Source organism: Gobio gobio (assembly GCF_949357685.1).
Source record: "Gobio gobio genome assembly, chromosome: 7".
Taxonomy (NCBI): Eukaryota; Metazoa; Chordata; class Actinopteri; order Cypriniformes; family Gobionidae; genus Gobio; species Gobio gobio.
This window is the reverse complement of record NC_137103.1, coordinates 2,475,964-2,495,070: the sequence shown is the minus strand read 5'-3', so window position 1 is coordinate 2,495,070 and position 19,107 is coordinate 2,475,964.

Below are 19,107 nucleotides of genomic sequence, written 5' to 3'. Positions count from 1 at the left end.
TTACTGCCATCAATAGATATGACCATCAATACAAATAACAGAAAGCTTTTCATATTCTAATGATAGATAAAGTCAATCATATCTTATCTTCATATCTTAAATAGCTTTCTATAGAAACATTCTGATGTGTTTTACAAATGTACACTTATGAGCAATATAATCAGTCTGATTGGAGGCTGCTCAATAATTAACTGAAGATTACTGACTGCTTGTAAAGCAAAGTCCAAACGCTATCATATCTTATCTTATCATATCTTATAGTCTTCTAAGGAACTTTATAGAAACTTTTCACAAACATACAAGTAAGGTTTATTATCCAATATTTAACACTGCAATTAGTCGAGGTTACTCCTTAGCCCTGTATTTTATATTCAATATCTTCTTGTGAAATATTTAATTACTAATCTTCAATTTCTAATCTATTTGATTAATTACTAGTTAGCATATTAAATAAGTGTGTAATACAAAATAATCTTGACTACAGAATGCAGGTGTTCAAATGAACTATTTTACTATTTCTGTATTAGAAACATACTTACCTGTGTGACTGTAGACGGAGTCAGAAGAGCAGCTTCACCTCGATCGAGTCTGAGAGATGTTTTTCTGAGAGGTTTCTGTCTTATATAAAGCTCATAAGAGGGCTGGACACACACACACCCACAAGTGAAATGATATATCCTCGCTCCCTTAAGCGTCACTTCAAAGCGTCGTCAATTAATGATGACTCTACACCACTGGATTTAGTTTGTAAGTCGGGATTCTTGAACATTAGAGATAACTGTATTGTAATAGTTTCAACCTCCACAAAATACCACATTTGTCCATATTTTATTTAATATTACCAGTGTTATCATTAACAATGTCTTATAAGTTATTAACTGCTTTCTTGTATAGTATTACAGTTTGTTTCTTTCATTTTCTTGTGCTTTAATATAATTCTGCAACTGTCTGTTGTTATTTGACATACATTTGTGTTTTGTACATGTAAACATAATATAATAATGAATAAACTGTGGCAAGATGTGAAGAGGGAGGAGAATTAATATGTGCGTCACGTTTAGTCGGTAAATCACTTCTGCATTGGATATACCTGTGTATCCTCGCTCATGACTCCTCTGGAAGCTTCTCACTCCTCGATCCTCGCCTCCTCACGTTGCAATTAGAGAATTGAGATGTCCTACAAGATGTCTGAGCTCCATCAGGTCATAGGATGGAGGACGGAGGAGCAAGGAAACGAGGAGGGATATTGAGAAACACCTGGAATCTTGCTGTGAATCTGGAGTTGGACCTTAGTTTCAGTAATCATGTCAAAGCAATAACTAAATCAGGTCCCTGTGGATGCCTGATGACATCTCTAATCACCGGCAGTTATCGACAATCTGTTTTGCTGTACTTTTGCTAAATAACCGAACTCACTAAAGTACACACTATTGGGGATCTGTGTTGCAGATTTGGCACATTTGTCAGAAGGAAACCTTTAGAGTCTAGAAACTCATTGCAGCTAAATCATGCATTTCAAATCTTTCTTTTACATCACGTGGATGGCCGGGTGTGTGTGCGTGGCTTACCTGGGGAACACATGGCACCAGGTGCACTATGGGAAGAAGGCGTGGCGGCGGAGGCAGTGATGCTTTGGGCAATGTTCTGCTGGGAAACCTTGGGTCCTCCATCATGTGGATGTGACTTTGACACGTCCCACCTACCTAAGCATTGTTGAGCCCATGTCCAGCCTTTCATGGAAACGGTATTCCCTGTGGCTGTGGCTCTTTCAGCAGATAATGCGCCGCCACAAAGCACAAATGCTTCAGGAATGCTTTGAGGAGCACAACAACGAGTTTGAGGCGTTGACTCTGCCTCCAAATTCCCCAGATCTCAATCCAATCGAGCATCTGTGGCATGTGCTGAACAAACAAGTCCGATCCATGGAGGCCCCACCTCACAACTTGCAGGACTTAACGGATCTGTTGCAAACATCTTGGTGTCAGATACCACAGCACACCTTCAGGGGTCTAGTGGAGTCCATGCCTCGACGGGTCAGCCAAAGGGGAACCAGCACAATATTAGGAAAATATATTTTGAAGATATTTTCAAACACATCCAAGAGCTTCAGGAGCAGAAGCAGAAAACAGGGGAATGTCTTCTGTAAGACCATAAGTTCTGGGCAGAACTCTGCACAGTTTTGGGTATACCAAATACATCCCCAAGTAGATATAAACTAAAAAGATGAATGCAAAGATGAAAATGTGAAAAAGGTCCAAACGGAGAAAGATGGAGGATGCATTAGAGGTTGAAGGTGCACAAGCTTAGGAAGTTACACAAGACGAGTGATTTTTAAAAGGAAGATGACATAAAACATACTAAGGAGAAGGACAAGACTTGGAGGATTTGAAAGCAGAAGTGGGAATGAAAGAATCTACAAAACAGTTTGGGCAGGTGGATGTAAAGAAAGAGGACTCAAAAGAGGTGAAGACTGTCACGTAACTTAAATGAAAACTGAGGTGAGGACTCAAGTGCAGAGAAAAAGTGAATTTAATGAAAAAAGGAAACAAACACAAAACAAAACCCACGATTGGGCAAACACAATAAAAGTAACACCTAGGTAGGGATGGCTGACGCGAAACTGACGTTTCGGCGCTTTGCCGAGATCCCGAAGTGCAGATGTTTCGAAACACTGCTCTGAACTGTGATTCGAAACACCCATGTCACGTGACTATGACTAAATGAAGCTTCGAAGTGTTTCATCAGGTGGCGCCTGTCGAAACTGCGTTGATTAAAGGGGGCGGGAACAAATCACACAGTCATACATCTGTATAAACCTAATTCACCACAGTTTAAAAGTGAAGTAGGCCTAAATCCATCTTCACCTGGTCGGGTTTTGTGAGAGGAGAGAGATTTTGTGATAGCAGTGATTTAGTGATATAAGTGAGATTTATAGTGCGCTTTGGTTAGTTAGGCTATATTTAGGCTAGATTTAAAGGAGATATATTGACTGATAGGTATAGACAGTGACACATTCATATAGGCCAAGTTAGATCATGACAGATAGCACAGCATAAGTTAGAGATATAGAATTATATAGATTCATGGGTGATTATATAGATAGATATATTAATAGAATAGATAAAAATGGAGGCTCCACCTAAGAGATGCCATACATTTTTTTATTGCTGAACAAATAATCATTTACAAACAGCATGGCAATAACAGAACTTTTTTGTATTACAAAATACAGATCAGGTGCTTGAAAGTACAGTAGAAAAATATATCAGGCAAATCATAATAAAAGAAACAAAAAAAACATTAAAGGGGCTAGGGTTTTGTTTGAAGATAATTTTCTTCTATAATGGAAACAAGACTGATTGCATTTTCATAACTTTGGGGGCGGGGCGTTTGTATAAGAGTTAAACTCATTATGAAATTAATAAAATCTTGGTTTCACCTTTAAGAACTTGCATTTGTGTAGGCTATATAAAATTTTCCCAGCATGAGGATGTTCAGGAAGTTATCTTTGTTATTGTCCATTACAAGAGATGCCGTACATCTGTGGTGTAGGAGCATTTCCATTTGGAAACACCAAATAAAGTGAGATGTGTGTATTGTGATAGGCAGCTAGCCTTGATGCACCATTTGAGGAGCTCATCCCGGCATTTTGGAGAGTGCAGAGGACAACAAGTGTCCCATGTGAGAGGATTTTTTCAAAGGCTGGAGAATTTATATGTAAAAAAAAGAAGTCAGCTAACTCCTTCAACAGCAGAGCGAATAATATTTTTGAATAAAAATGTTATGTAACAAATGTGACACATTGTGGCTTTATTTATTTTATTAATGTTCATTTTTCATGACCACAAAAAAAACTATAGTTATTCACAATGAGGAGTCTACAGGTTATAAAACCAAGATCATGTAATTGTCAGACAGATGTTAAATTTTTTTTTTCTTTTACATGGATCATTGTCAAGGTATTTTAGATCAATACATGCAAGTGACCACTAGATGTCGCCATAGAGACAGGTGTCGGATTGATTCGAAGCTTCGAAACAATATGGCACATTTGCTTCAACTGTTTCAGTGCTTCACGAAGCCTCTGTCTGCCCATCACTACACCTAGGAACATAAAACATACCAAAAGGGAATCATGGGGGACCGGGGGACGTAGACTGTACAACGATCCGACGAAGACTGAACACACAAAGGAACTTATAAAGGGGACAAATCAAGCAGGGCATGAAGGAACACAGGTGGGGCAAATTAAACCAATAATGAGATAACAAGGGGGTGGGATCTAGACAGAGACAGGAAAATTACACAACACCACATGTGCTACACGAGACAGGACAGGCATGTGACAAAGACAGCGTACATATGAAGGAGGAAGCAATGGTGTTTGAGACTCACTGTATGTGATGTCCATGTACTGAACTCTTGTTATTCAACTATGCCATGGTTAATTCAATTTTTCCTTCTAGGGCACCTTTAATGTCTTGCTAACCACCTTGTGTTTGTCAGATCATTTGTTTGTCTCCCGTGGCCCTGTCCTTTCCTTCCTTCTTGTTCTCCGGAAATGTGTTGTTCCAGCTGGTTCCTGTCTGTCCCTGTAGTTCTTCGTCTCACGTCCTTCAGCAGATTGGTTTACCCATTGCATCCCTGCCTGGAGACTCAGCACCGCCTGCCTTCGACTCTGACCACCATTGTTTGCATTACTGTTTTTTAATTGGAATAAACTTCCCTATTTTTCACTCGTACTTGAATCCGTCTCTGATTCCTGACAGTAAGAGCTGATGACCCAATGGAAAATGAATCAGCAATTGCAAACAACTCTACCAAGGGCACTCTATCTTAAGAAAATGGAAAACAGGTGCTCTGAAATCCATTTCCTGGAGACAAAGAATGAAGGACAGGAAAGACAGATGATGGTAGAAGAAAAAAGAGATGAACTGGATGAGGTTATCCAGAAAGTGATCCTTCATCCAAAGAGCGTGATGCTTTGGTCAAAGAAATGCATTGACATATTCCACCAAAGATGTAAAAACAACAGTCTTGAGCTTGGGGGCGCAACATCACGGCTCTAGCGCCGCGGTGGCTGATGGGAAAAATCTCCCTTTTATGAGGCCACTTGTTGTGATGCGCCGAGGAAGTTTTAGTCATGGGAAGAACCTGTTGGGTTGTTGGATGTAATGTCCGATCAAACGATCAACGGGACAAAAAAATCAACAACAGACTTTCTTTTTATTGTTTTTCCGGCCTGGAAACAGAATGAAGGGAGTCTTGTGTCTTGATGTAACCAAGTGGAGATGGATGGCCTGGATATCCGCTATAAAATGCTCTGAGATACACTTCACAGACATCCCAAGATCATTGAAAGTGTGTTTCAGGCATTTTCATTCATGTAAGTGTATGCAAATGATTATGGGTTCTCATTTTGTTCTTTTCCCGAGAGGAGTAGTATACAATTTTTTTTTCAGGATTATTTAATGAATAGAAAGTTCAAAAGAACTGCGTTTATCTGAAATATAAAGCTTTTGCAACATTATAAATGTCTATACTGTCCCTCGATCAATTAAATGCATCATTGCTGAATAAATGTATTTATTTCTTTAAGTTCTTTACCAAAAAAAAAAAAAGATTCTCATCATCATCATCATCTTCCGCTTATCCGGGGCCGGGTTGCGGGGGCAACAGTCTAAGCAGAGACACCCAGACTTCCCTCTCCCTAGACACCTCAAGCTCTTCTGGGGGAACCCTGAGGCGTTCCCAGGCCAGCCGAGAGACATAATCCCTCCAGCGTGTCCTAGGTCTTCCCCGGGGCCTCCTCCTGGTGGGACGTGCCTGGAACACCTCCCTGGGAAGGCGTTCAGGAGGCATCCGGAACAGATGCCCGAGCCACCTCAGCTGGCTCCTCTCGATGTGGAGGAGCAACGGCTCTACTCTGAGCTCCTCCCGAGTGACCGAGCTTCTCACCCTATCTCTAAGGGAGCGCCCAGCCACCCTACGGAGAAAGCTCATTTCGGCCGCCTGTATACGGGATCTTGTCCTTTCGGTCATGACCCACAGCTCATGACTATAGGTGAGAGTAGGAACATAGATCGACCGGTAAATCGAGAGCTTTGCCTTACAGCTCAGGTCCTTCTTCACCACGACAGACCGGTACATTGACTGCATTACTGCAGAAGCTAGGCACATACAACAGTGAGAGACCTATCCCCGACTCGAAGGCGCAGGGAAGCGACCCTCTAGCTCACCGGGGTGAACTCCAACACATGGCGGCTGAGTAGGGTTGCCACCTTTGGTCTGGCAAAATAAGGGACACCCATTCACGACCGTCCCCCACCCCCCCCCAAAAAAAACAACACGTCATGAAATGATTATTTCTACATTGACAACTTGACAGCTCAATAATAAACCATAAGAAAACATGAGATCAAGTATGTGAACTTGCAACAGAACACATTTTATATTATTTTACATTTGATTATTTTATTTATTTCTAAATAACTCTTTAGTAGCCTATTTGGTGCACTTTAAAGGGACAGTTCAGCCCAAAATGAAAATTCTGTCATCATTTACTCGCCCTCATGTTGTTCCAAACCTGTATGAGTTTCTTTATTCTGCTGAACACAAAGAAGATATTTTGAAGAATGTTTGTAACCAGGCTTCTTTGGGGGCACCATTGACTTCCATAGTAATCTTCCTATGTGTTCAACATAACAAAGAGATGTATACATGTTTGGAACAACTTGAGGGTGAATAAATGACAGAATTTTAATTTTTGGGTGAACTGTCCCTTTAAGCAGTCATTCTGAACCAGTAATCACTTTTTTGAATTTCAAAAATGTAATTTTTTTAATTAATTTACTTAAATTATGACTATATTATCATGTAATTATTTGTCCCATTTTTATCTAAAAAAATGTTTTAGTCATAAACTTTATATGACAGGATTATTGGTTATGTATGATTATAGCGTAGCTAAATTATAAATTAATAATTACATTTATTAGGCTATAATCTATTAATTTACCTGTCTAAAAAATAATAATTCTGTCTGCCAAGCTCTGATAATGTATGGAATATTATATTAATATATTATCCATTAAAAAAAACTAGGCTACCTTTAGAAGCACAGATGTGTCTGTCACCGTTGTTGCTTTAAGTCAGACAGTCTGCGTGTGCACGAACTCATAAAGTGTGCAGTTCGCCTGAGGTTCATCATGAGTTACTGGACAGACCCATTGATACCTTTTTGATATTCAGCTCTACATCTGGAGATCCTCTTGCGTTTAAACGGTGGACGCATGCGACGCGAGCTCGACATGTTTTTTAAAAAAACGCGCAAGTTTACAGGCACACTCTGGCACAGCGCATGTTCTCGAGACTCCGCCACTATGACAACAAAGCCGCTAAAACGCAATCACGCACAAATGAGCTCCTGTACTACTTATTGTGAAATTGTCACAATCAGTATTCTCCACACTGCAAAATCCTTGTGTGTTTATTGAACTATGTGTGGACCTATGTAAAATACGGAACAAATCGCGTCCCGTATTGGTTTGATACGGAACGCGTCATTTTGCTTGTAAATACGGGACGATTCCGTATTTTACGGGACGGGTGGCAACCCTACGGCTGAGCTGGGGGGCTATAAGCAAACCCACTCCAGCCCGCCGCCTCTCACCATGGGCAACTCCAGAGTGGTAGAGAGGGTGGGGCCCCGGCTGTGCCATGCCGGGCGACGTCTCGGTCCTTGATTTTTGTTGTTCATAATGGGCTTCTGAACCGCTCTTAGTCTGACCCGTCACCCAGGACCTGTTTGCTTTGGGAGACCCTACCAGGGTTATATAACCCCGGACAACATAGCTCCTAGGATCTTTCGGGTACTCAAACCCCTCCACCACGATAAGGTGACAGTTCAACCCAAAACTTTTGAAGGGTTGTACAATGTTACAAAAGCTTTCTATTTCAGATAAATACTGTTCTTTTGAACTGTGGCTGCTGATTGCCACTGATCAGATCATCAGCACCAGCTGCTATTCAATGTCCTGCCATCCACCTAGATCGTATGTACTTCCCGGTGTTCAGGTCCTGGTCCTGGCTGTCTTTGTGGTTCCTGCGTTTTGTGTTTGGATTACGATGTCTGTTTTCCAGGTCGTTCTTCCTTGTGTCTAACGGAGGATTGGGTTGTCCATTTGTGTCCCTGCGCTGCCAAGTGTGACTGTTCCCGGGACTCCTACTCTCTTTGTCTTTTTCAATAAATACTGCTGTTTTCACTCTCGCTACTGAATCCTCTTTCCTTGAGCATGACAGAACGATCTGACCATCAATGGATTCAGTGAGTGCATCTGATCTTCCAATCCAACATCTTTCACACATTTTTAATGTCACATAGAACTCTTTCTGCTACATTTGCCGACACCATAGATGTGCTGTATGCACACCTTACTCCCTTGTACTGGCTCGAGAGACACTGTTTACAAGCCACAATGCCACATCAATTTAATTTAATTTAATTTATTTCAAAGAGATGGGAGGGACGAGCATCTGACAAGAAAATAACCGAGAATTGTGGGCTTAATTAACTGTTGCCCTGCGATTTAGTGTTAGCGGACCGAGGCTTTAATATTAAAGACAGTGTGGGAATGATGTACGCGGAAGTTACAATTCCTGCATTCACTAAAAGCAGATGTCAGCTCGATGCTAAGGATGTGGAAGGCACACGTGCTATAGCACACCTTAGGATACATGTAGAAAGGGTAATAGGTCGCTTGCGCAATAAGTACATGCTATTACATAACACAGTGCCAATAGGTTTACTGCTTCACTGTCAGGATGAAGAACGTACCCTTCTTGATAAGATAGGTAATGTTTGCTGTATTCTAGTTAACGTGTCCAAGTGATGTTGTAAGGCCAGATGAATCAGAAACGTGTGCATGTTAAATGCATCACCTGTGAGAAATTTGTTTCTATTTGGTGTGTGTGAATGTGTGGTACTCTGCTGAGATTTAACATGTTTGTATTTGGTGTGTGTGTGTATGTGTGTGTGTGTGTTTGTGTGTCTTCCTTATGCTGCGTTCACACCAAACGCGAATAGAGCGTCAAAATCGCGTCCACTGCATCTATTTAGATGCTTGAACATTTTTAATCCATTCGCACGCCCACAGCAAATTGGACGCGCGTTCAATGCGCTCCAGGAGAAATATGTCATGAAACACCACTCTGCCTCTTTTCATTTTCATTAAAAAGATATATTAAACATTAATAGCCACACAAAAGTGGTCCAGGCAACGCCTACATTATCTTCACTGCATGTATATTTAAATATCCTTAAAAAATAAAGTTATGAAACTTCTCTTTGCCCTCAGTCAAAACGATTTGGCAGTTATATAGTAGTAAAATAGTAGTATTTTTAAATTATGCAGGTTTCTCATCACGTCACTTTACCATGTGACAGCAGTGAGCAGGCTCCTGATTGGTTAACGCGGCGCAAATCGACGGCAAAGTTCAGATTTTTCAACTCGGGCGTCAGACGCAGATTCGCTTCAAACGTGTGAATGCACAAACTGCACCATTCGCGCAAGACGCTCAATTCACGCCATATGCGCGAATGAGGTGAAATCGCGTCCATCGTGCCGCAGGACCTCAAGACGCGCGTCAACGCGTCTTTCCATCGACTTAACATTGAAATCACTCGCTCCTGATGCTCTATTCACGTTTGGTGTGAACGCAGCCTTAGAATGAACATTGAGTGCTATTTGTACATTAAATACTTCAGATGAAAATGGATGACAATTTGATCATTAATTTCTTTGATCTTTGAAACACTGAATTTCAAGTGACAAATATTTTAAAGTAACAGGCAAGCAAAACTTGAGAAAACTCTTAACTGAGTAGGCCTAAGTGCAATTCTTTCATAAACAACAGCTACTTCTTTACTACTGCTCTCTTTCACTTGGAACATGAGGCTGCGTGTGCTTTGACCGATTCTTGAAAGGACATTTTACCCTTCCCAAAGCATTCACACATAGTCAGACCATCCGGTGACACTCCGATTTCAGGGAAGCTGCTGTTAATTATGAATAGTGTATAGTGCATTTTGTTCTTTTAATCGACTTTTGGTTTTCGACACATTCTCATGTAGTAACTGGTTGTTTTAAGTCTCGACCGATGTGGCCTCACAATATGGCAGCGCCCTCTTGTTTACGTCCCAGAATACATTGCGCAGTGATCTCGGTTGCCAAGCTCAATATCTCGATACAACAGGAAGGATTGTGAAGAAAAGTAAACACAGAACAAGTCCTTTTTATGGACACAAGCTGGTGGTCCGTATGTGACCTGTGACCACACCACCTCATCCATTCTGTATTTTCTCAGTGCTTTCCAGACAGATCATGCCAAGCAATATGGACACAAAGACATCAGTCCACTCATGATTATGTGTGATGGATCCATTGTCTTCATGCTAACCTCAAAGCCTTGCTCCAAAGTTATTATCAAAAATTGACAGGGAAAGGCATTGCTGAAGACTTCAGTCTTCCTATCCTCCACTGCTGTCTAAGCCATATCACGAAAAATACTAAAGCCCTGTGCAAAAAGCAGTAAGTCAAATCTTGTTTCTTCTTCCATAAAGCAACAAATTATTCATGCCGATTTATGACAGTTGTTTTTTGTATTTCTCTCTCAGTGCACCCAAGAACTAGAAGCTGGCCATGCATGTTTTTGGACTTTTGACCAGAGCAAGTTCCAGTGTTGAGTTGTGGACATTATCAATACGAATACAACCTACTAATCTGATTTCACCACAGACAATTCAAACAACTCCCATTTATTAATATAAAAAAATAATATACTACAGTATCTCGAGGTAATTCCCTGAATACATACAATACAATATGTCCCTGAAGTAAGTCAAGAAGCTTACTTTTTTATAAGCTTTATAAACTATATATTTTTCCTTTTTTTGTGCGTGTCTAACGCATTATACACTCAAAATTATGTATTTTTATGATGCTGTTCACTTTATTTAAGTAATTCATCTTGATTTAACACCATTATATTAGGTTTCTGGTTCAAATGTAATTGATTCATGTTAAACTGACTTAAAACCGTTACTCTTTGACATAACTTGATGTTTTCATTTTGAAATAACATATTTCAATCAAGTAACCCAATCAAACAAGACTTTCACTTCCTGTCATGCTTTGCAAAGGGGCTGAATTTGGAGAGTAAATGTTTAAATAAAGTGCAATTTGATGCATTTTTAACAAGATGAGAAAATAGAGATACTTTTTAATGCTTAATGTTTTGTTATGTTGGTATTTAAAAGTTTGTTATGATAGTGTTTTTGGAGGTTACCATTGTGGTGAAGTGTAGAGCATGTGCTTGGGGTGAGGACCTACTAATAACTATTAAAGTTGTTTTAATAATAAAAATCTACTCTGGGCATGCCACGGATGTATCAAAACCATCTTCTGGCTAGCCAATAAAATCTTTGTAAAATAAAAAGGTTTTGTAAATGCACTCAAAAGTTATTCTTTGAATTAATGTAATTAAATCATGGAAAGGATTTCCATGTGATTAAATGGCTTTCTTTCAGCATTAAGCACTTTTGTTAGGCTAACTTAAATAAATTAGCTGGTCCAAAACATTGCAAATGAGTTGGGCTGACACTATTAAATTAGGCTGTGCCTAACCATAGTAAATAAGTTGAATCAACCTTAATAAATGAGGTTGACCCAACGTAAGTACATTAAATTGGAATAACATAATTGCATAATGCTGAAATAAAGCAAGTTAATCATGTGGAAATACTTTCCATGATTTTTTTATGTTCATTCAAAGAGAAATTTTTTTGAGTGTAGGGATAAAGATTAATAACTCCAAACACGTGCTTTGCCATCGAGGACTCATCTGAAATGGAGGGACAGTTCAATGGGATCCAGACAGGAGCAGAAACACATATCGTCCAGTCTCTGTCCAGCCAAACACAAAGTACTGGATGCTTTATGTTAACGCCAGCCTCTTTCAGTCCTGTGTCCTCATTGGCTGAATGTATTTAAATGAATTTAGATGGCTTCAATGGAACACAACAGTAAAACTAAATGTAATATATTATAACGCAAAACAGTAATAAAACATTGAACATATGCAAAAAACATAATGACTATATTTGATACGTTTAGGTCAAAGGTCGCCCTCCTGTGGACACTACACAATCCTTCAGAAACCACACGCTTACAGTATTCACCCGTTTAACATCACAGCTTGCATTAACATTACAAACACTTGTGTTTTCAGTTCATAAATGGTTTTGCTTCTGACCATAATCTGATTGTTGTGCACGGTTACACATGTTCAAGTGTTCCTGTAAAGCCATGTTAAGCTGAATATAACCCGGCTGTGCTACATCTCTGCGGGTCTACAGGCTCAAAGTCATTCAGAAACACGTGATGTGCTCTTATCAGTTCTGCAGATATATGACCCTAATTCACATGAGGCGTGATTCCTTCTAAACGTGTTGTGATGGGACTCTCCTGACTGTGTGTGTCATGATGTGCTGTTGAATTGTGTGCAGTTTTCTCAAGCGTTGTCACACATGTACAGCCCTTAGTTTAGTCATTCTGGGGCCATTCTCGTCTGTGTTTAGTGGCTGTTATTGTCCTGTATTTGTGATATAAGGTACAATGAGGCTAAAGGCCTTAAGAAAAATGTGCTTTTCATTAGGCCGGCAAGCGTGGCGTGAGCGTCTCAGCTGCGTGGCGTGTCCATTTTTATTTTTGTGTGTAGCCGGCCTTACTCCCATAGTGTATGATTGCAGAAAAAATATACATGTGTGTATCGAACTTTGATGGAGCAACAGACTGTGTGTCAAAATAAATCATAAATGAAAGTGGTATAAATGTATGAGATGACGATGGGAAAAGACAGCTTTGACACAAATACTTCAGCTAAAATAACATGTAAGTTACAACTTGTTCAAAACAATCACTTTAGCAAAGTTTGAACAATTTTCTGTTTATTTTGACAAATAAAATCATAATATTTTTGTTCAATAAATATAGCCTACTGTCATATATATTGTCAATATATTTTAAAAATACATAATTTTTAAAAACTATTGCTTTAATTACCTTGAACAAAACTGAAAATGATTCTTGTTTGCTACTTAAATCTAACATTTTTAAAAACATGAAATATTAGATGACAGAATCATGTTTGCGCTGCTGCCCGTGATCATGAATCTCCATGAGCATCTTGAAAAGCGGATGTTTTGGAAAGTGTTTGTGCCATCTAGTGGTTCAGAGGAGAATAAACCCAAAGGAGCCTTTAGCCCCGCTGTACCTTCTCCTGTGTGTTTTCTGTGCTCAAATCCTGCTCTACTGCTCTACTCTTCCTTTACAATACCCAACACACACTGTCTAATGTTAGTGAAGATGACTGTCACAGTTGGTTGAAGCAATGTACTGTTCCCCTCTCTATCGGCCTGTCTTTGGTCATGTAGGTGAAGCTTCCCTTGTGTATTTAGACATTTAAAGGGATAGTTCACCCAAAAACGAAATTTAGATGTTTTTCTGCTTACCCCCAGGACATCCAAGATGTAGGTGTCTTCGTTTCTTCAGTAGAACACAAAATAAGATTTTTAACTCCAACCGTTGCTGTGTGTCACTCATATAATGCTTGTTGATGGAGACTAATTCTATTAGAGTAAAAAAAACATGGACAGACAACTTCAAATTAAACCCTGCGGCTCGTGACGACACATTGATGTCTTAAGACACGAAACGATCGGTTTCTGAGAGAAACCCAACGGTATTTATGCAAATATATCACCTCATATCAGATGAATGTCTTCAGCTCTCCAGACTGCCATCACTTCCTGTGAGTGAGGTCAAATAGCAGCCGGGTCATAGATATATACATAGATACCTCATTAGTTCCTGAGTGGATCGATCGAAGGAGGAATCTACGTATTTATATCCATGACCCGGCCGCTATTTTGACCTTACATCAATGTGTCGTCACGAGCCGCAGAGTTTAATTTGAAGTTGTCTGTCCATGTTTTTTTTACTCTAATAGAATTAGACCCCATTGACATGCATTATACAACTGGCACACAGCAACAGTTGGATTTAAAAATCTTCATTTGTGTTCTACTGAAGAAACAAAGACACCTACATCTTGGATGCCTTGACGGTAAGCAGAAAAACATCACATTTTTGTTTTTGGGTGAACTATCCCTTTAAACCCGGATCTAGAGTTTGGCTCCTTCACAGCAGCACTTGGTCTCCTGCGGTTGCCATGCCAAATATCCCACAACCAATGACACTGACAGTGAGAGATTAGACCAAATCTAAGAATGATATGAAACGATAGCGTCTTGTCATTTCCTGATATCAAGTATCAGGAGTGGATGTGTAATCATGAGGACACAACCCTGCCCTACCCCTCTGTTCAGGGTGAGGGTGGAGGAAGTATAATTACCCAGCCTCACATTCTGTGCTCTGTTAGTGGAAAAACCAGGAACAAAGTGAGATGCTTAATCCAAGGTCACTGGGCTTATTCACCAGAGGCACTAGTGTATTGAACTAAAGTCCACAAATAACACCCTAATATATGTGTTGGGATGCTCCAGATGGGACGGGCTTGTGTGGAGTGTGAGTGTGTCTTCCGTTGATCTGTTCCTACAGTAGGCAAACTAATGGCTGTCCGGATCTGTGGGGACACTTCATAATAATTAGTGTCAAGGCAGCTGGGCGATAGTCATTGAGACACCGAACTGCTTGCTTTTTTCAGGTAATCACTGATATACAGCCGTATCGCATGGCTATGAGTGTGATATTGTGTTTATACTACAGTTCAATGGCACAAGGGAGTAAATAACCAACAAACAACAACGGAGTGTCTTTAGAAACACTCTTTAGTGCAGAACTACTTCCTTCCGCCATGGATTCACATCTCAAGTCGAGCCGGAGCCTCCGTGATTCAGAAACGCCACTTTAGAGCGAGAGACGGAGGAGTCGCTTCAGTGAAGATATTATGTGGAGTATTATGAGAAAGAGAGATTGACTAAACGAGTGCATTACCTGCATCTGATATAGCAGTCATTCTCCAGCTCGATGTCCGTAATGTTATATCCATTAAAGAATCCGTTTGAATGTCCTCAGAGGCTCTTTAAATGGTGCATATGGGACCACCATCACCTAGAATGAAACACCTGCTGGTGGATGTGTGTATACTGGGCTGTTCCTCAGCACTCTTGTGTCATGGACTGATCCTGGATACCCAGCAATAGTGTCCAGAAAAAATCCACATATGGCCTGTAATTGAACAGAATAAAGTGCTTTTGATTGAAGTAATCCTGTCCAACAGGTTTTTTTATTCTAACATGGCACACTTTTTGAAGAAATGGCTATGGGCCAGTCTGGCAAATCCTTCTCCAACTTCCTCAAAGTCCTGAGGTTTAGGAAATCGAATATACTTGGTTCGTAGAGCTACAACTATCAAGGCAATTGAATGGAGGATCTGAAAGACACTGGTCTATGGGATGGAGAACACACAAACACAACACTATAAGAAGCCCCATGCCCAGGCCAACAGAGGAACACAAGCACCCCGACTACAGGATTACACACATGCCTCTTTAATGCCAAGTAGTCTAACCAACATTGTCCGTGTACTTTTGCAACCAATAATATTTCAGAAAACAAGAAAAAACAAAGAAACGGTTGTTGTAGTTTTAAATGTAATGTTGAATACCAAAATTTAAATTAAAACCGTTTACACAAAATCAAATATTGACTTCTTTTCAGATTTTTTTAATTACGTTTTGCATTTATTAAACACAAATTAAAAATGAACAGATTAAAGGGGTGATGAACTGACAAATCAACTTTCCCTTCAGCCTTTGATATATAAAAGTTAATCGTGATATAAGAATATCCTGTACGTTTCAGAGCTGAAAACTTCCTTGTTAGTCAAAGAAAAGCTTTTATTGACACCAGACCCAGAAAGCGAGAGATCTCAGAATATGTCGACCATTGACGTAATAGACCACCGACTCGTGGAGCTAAACGGGTCGCGCTACCGAGCAATAAACATGCGGTTCCAGCCCATGTGCGTAAGACATTGCGTGTTTGTTCGCTTCATTTCACCGCGCATTCATTTGTAAACAAGACACAGGTGGAGACTGGATTTGCAGACAGATTGAGATTAAAACACAATGCTTTGCTTCTGGATCCGACAGGAACGCTGCAACACACTAATGTGAGTAAAACATGTTTTATATGAGAGTGTTACATTGTTACAGATGGTTTGATATCTATTGATTACACACCTTAGCACGCGCTCACAGGCTGGAGAAGCTGTTATTGGTTCATTCGGGATTAGACTCAGATTTGTAACGCCAGTGCTCGCAAGGCCCAAAGTCCCGGGGCTGTGTGCTTTTCAGACAGGCTACCAAAACATATCACCGGCCAGCCGACGGGCTATCTTAAATAGTGAAATAACATTCCTTTCTTGCGCGCACGCGCGTGTGTGTGTGTGTACGGGTCGCGGTTATTCACCGATCGGGCGGGCCAAGGAATACAAAAATAACATTCCAATCAATCGCGGGTGATGAGATGAATCTTTGTGTTTGTTTGATAAAGATATTTAGAGAGTCCTGTGAGTGTTTCTCCACACGCTTTCAAAACAATCCCCACATGTACTGAGAGGAGCTGAAGCTCATTAAATATGCAAATCTTATCCAATCCTAGCAGTGAGCGTTTACTTCCAAGTCTTCAGTGCGGCACGCCCATCAAAACCCAGTGTTTCTCCAGAGAGCCTCAAAACCAGGGAAGAAAATAGCCTATTACTGATTCATTATGATGTTTCTGAATGTAAAAACCACGCAAACGTCAAGTTAAAATAAAAAAATATATAAAAAAGCCAGTTCAAAATGTTTTATGTACAAGTTTTCTTTTGTAAAATCATTGTTTCTCCCACACTTTCGAGAGCATGTCTCTGAAACCATGATAATACATGACTCGATGTTAATACTGAACCGGGCATTGATGAACAAGCAACAAGAGGGGCATGGGAATTATCTTCATGAAAATGACATACTGGGGTGTAGTTTTCATGATAGGCCTGTATGTGGGGTATTTTCAATTTGAGCAGCCGGCTACATCTAGCGTAGCCTATAGTCTATTTAAAGCGACCCCTAACCCTTTACAATTGCTCTATATAAAACACAGAACAGAAAAGCTGCAGTCATTTAAAGTCGCTTTGGCCTTTATTCATATAAAACAAAGTGAAAAGCAAACGGCGGGATGTAAATGTGAACCTTTGCCATTTGCCTTTGGTCCTGCAATTTGGAAGAAATAAATATTTGGTTTAAATAATATGAAAAAAATAACAATAACAACAAAATACTGTATCTAATAATAATAATAAATGAATTAGTAGGCTATATTAGTACATTACATTAGTGCATTATTAGAATGACTATTCATTAATGACTGTAATAGGTGTAACGATGAAGAGTCTACAGAGTGAGGATCCATTTGCAGCTTTATCAGCGTAATCAGCGCCAGGAACGGGATCATGGGAAATGGAGTCCGGAATGAGGATTGATACTCAGGTGATGGTGCCCTCTGGTGGGAGCCACAGAGGCTTGATTTCTGACAAAAGTCAATAATAAACACATTCATTAAATTAGGTTTAGTTTATGATTGTCATGATTGAAAGGTAGAAATGGCAAGTGAAGCTGGTTCATGAGTTTGTACATGTATGCGAATCCGGAGGAAAGTGAGCAGTCACGACTCACAAGATGTCCGCTCAGAGACATTAATGTGTGCAGCTGTGGTTCTTAATAAATAGAAACAACAATATTGAAATGATTACAGATTCAGGACTAGACTGGTACAAACGAACAGCCTGAATCTGGAACTGCATCACTCTCTGAAAACATCTCTTCAGGTGCAGAAATAATTCGGCAAACTGACACCACTCCTAATGAAAGAGCGACCACAGTCTTCACGTCATGCTTAACAACTCAACCCCATCACATACAATTAAGATGCAAAATGATTTTAATCCATAAGTAAACACAATGTACTTGCTGCAATATGTCTAATCTCCTACAGTACAAGAGGAGCAGTGGCCATTCTGAGCACACAACCTCCCTCACATATCTGTATACTTATCATTGTTTCAGGGTTGAAAACTTGTGACAAGGTTGAGCTTTTCACTTCATTTATGAATAATTTTAATTTAAATATATATATATAATAGTATGGTTTCAGTCATAATTGTGTTATAAATAGAATATTTGATGTAATGTGTCCACTTAAACAGTGCCTAGCATCCTATGTCAGAAAGACTGTGTTGTATGAGAGAAAGACAACATTAAAATATAAAAGTTTTTTGTAATTTGCTCAAACAGTAGAGCGTGCACTAGCAACATGTACAATGTGTGGCTAGAATGCAATGTAAGATGCTTTTTAAACTAAAATTGTGGTTTTAGTTAAACATCTAATTATTTTTTCAAAAATAAAGAGACCACAGACACACAATTAGTCTTTTTTTAACTTCAGTCCCATAAAAATATGCAAATAATCATTTGTAGTTATTAAATTGTTATGAGGGACACATGAGCATTAGATAGATGTTTGTTTTATAACGAGTTTTGTGTAAAATCATTTTTAAACCAATTCCATTCTGTTCATTACAGAGTTGATAATGAGTGTTTACATCTTTAAAACTGAAAATAATAAAAGGCCTTTAATGGCTGAGGTGGGAATATGATTTGTTGTAGGTTTGATGTGCCTAATGGTGTTTAGAAAATGAATTATATGTAGATTTTTGTTTAAATTCCAGTTGAAATATCAGGAATGACCCACCTTTTGTAAAACAGTTGGAGTGAATGATTTTCACACACACAGAAGTGTTTATTTGTGTAAATTTAGCTCTTATTGTGTCTTGTGGACTATAGTAAACATAGTGGAATAGCTTATTCAGGGCAGTAAAACAACACAAAGTCTTATTAGCTTATCTATTAACATTTGACAAGGTGTATATAAAGTCTCCTTGGAAAAGGGAAAGGAAGAATATGTTAGCGCTGTCCATATTTCGCTA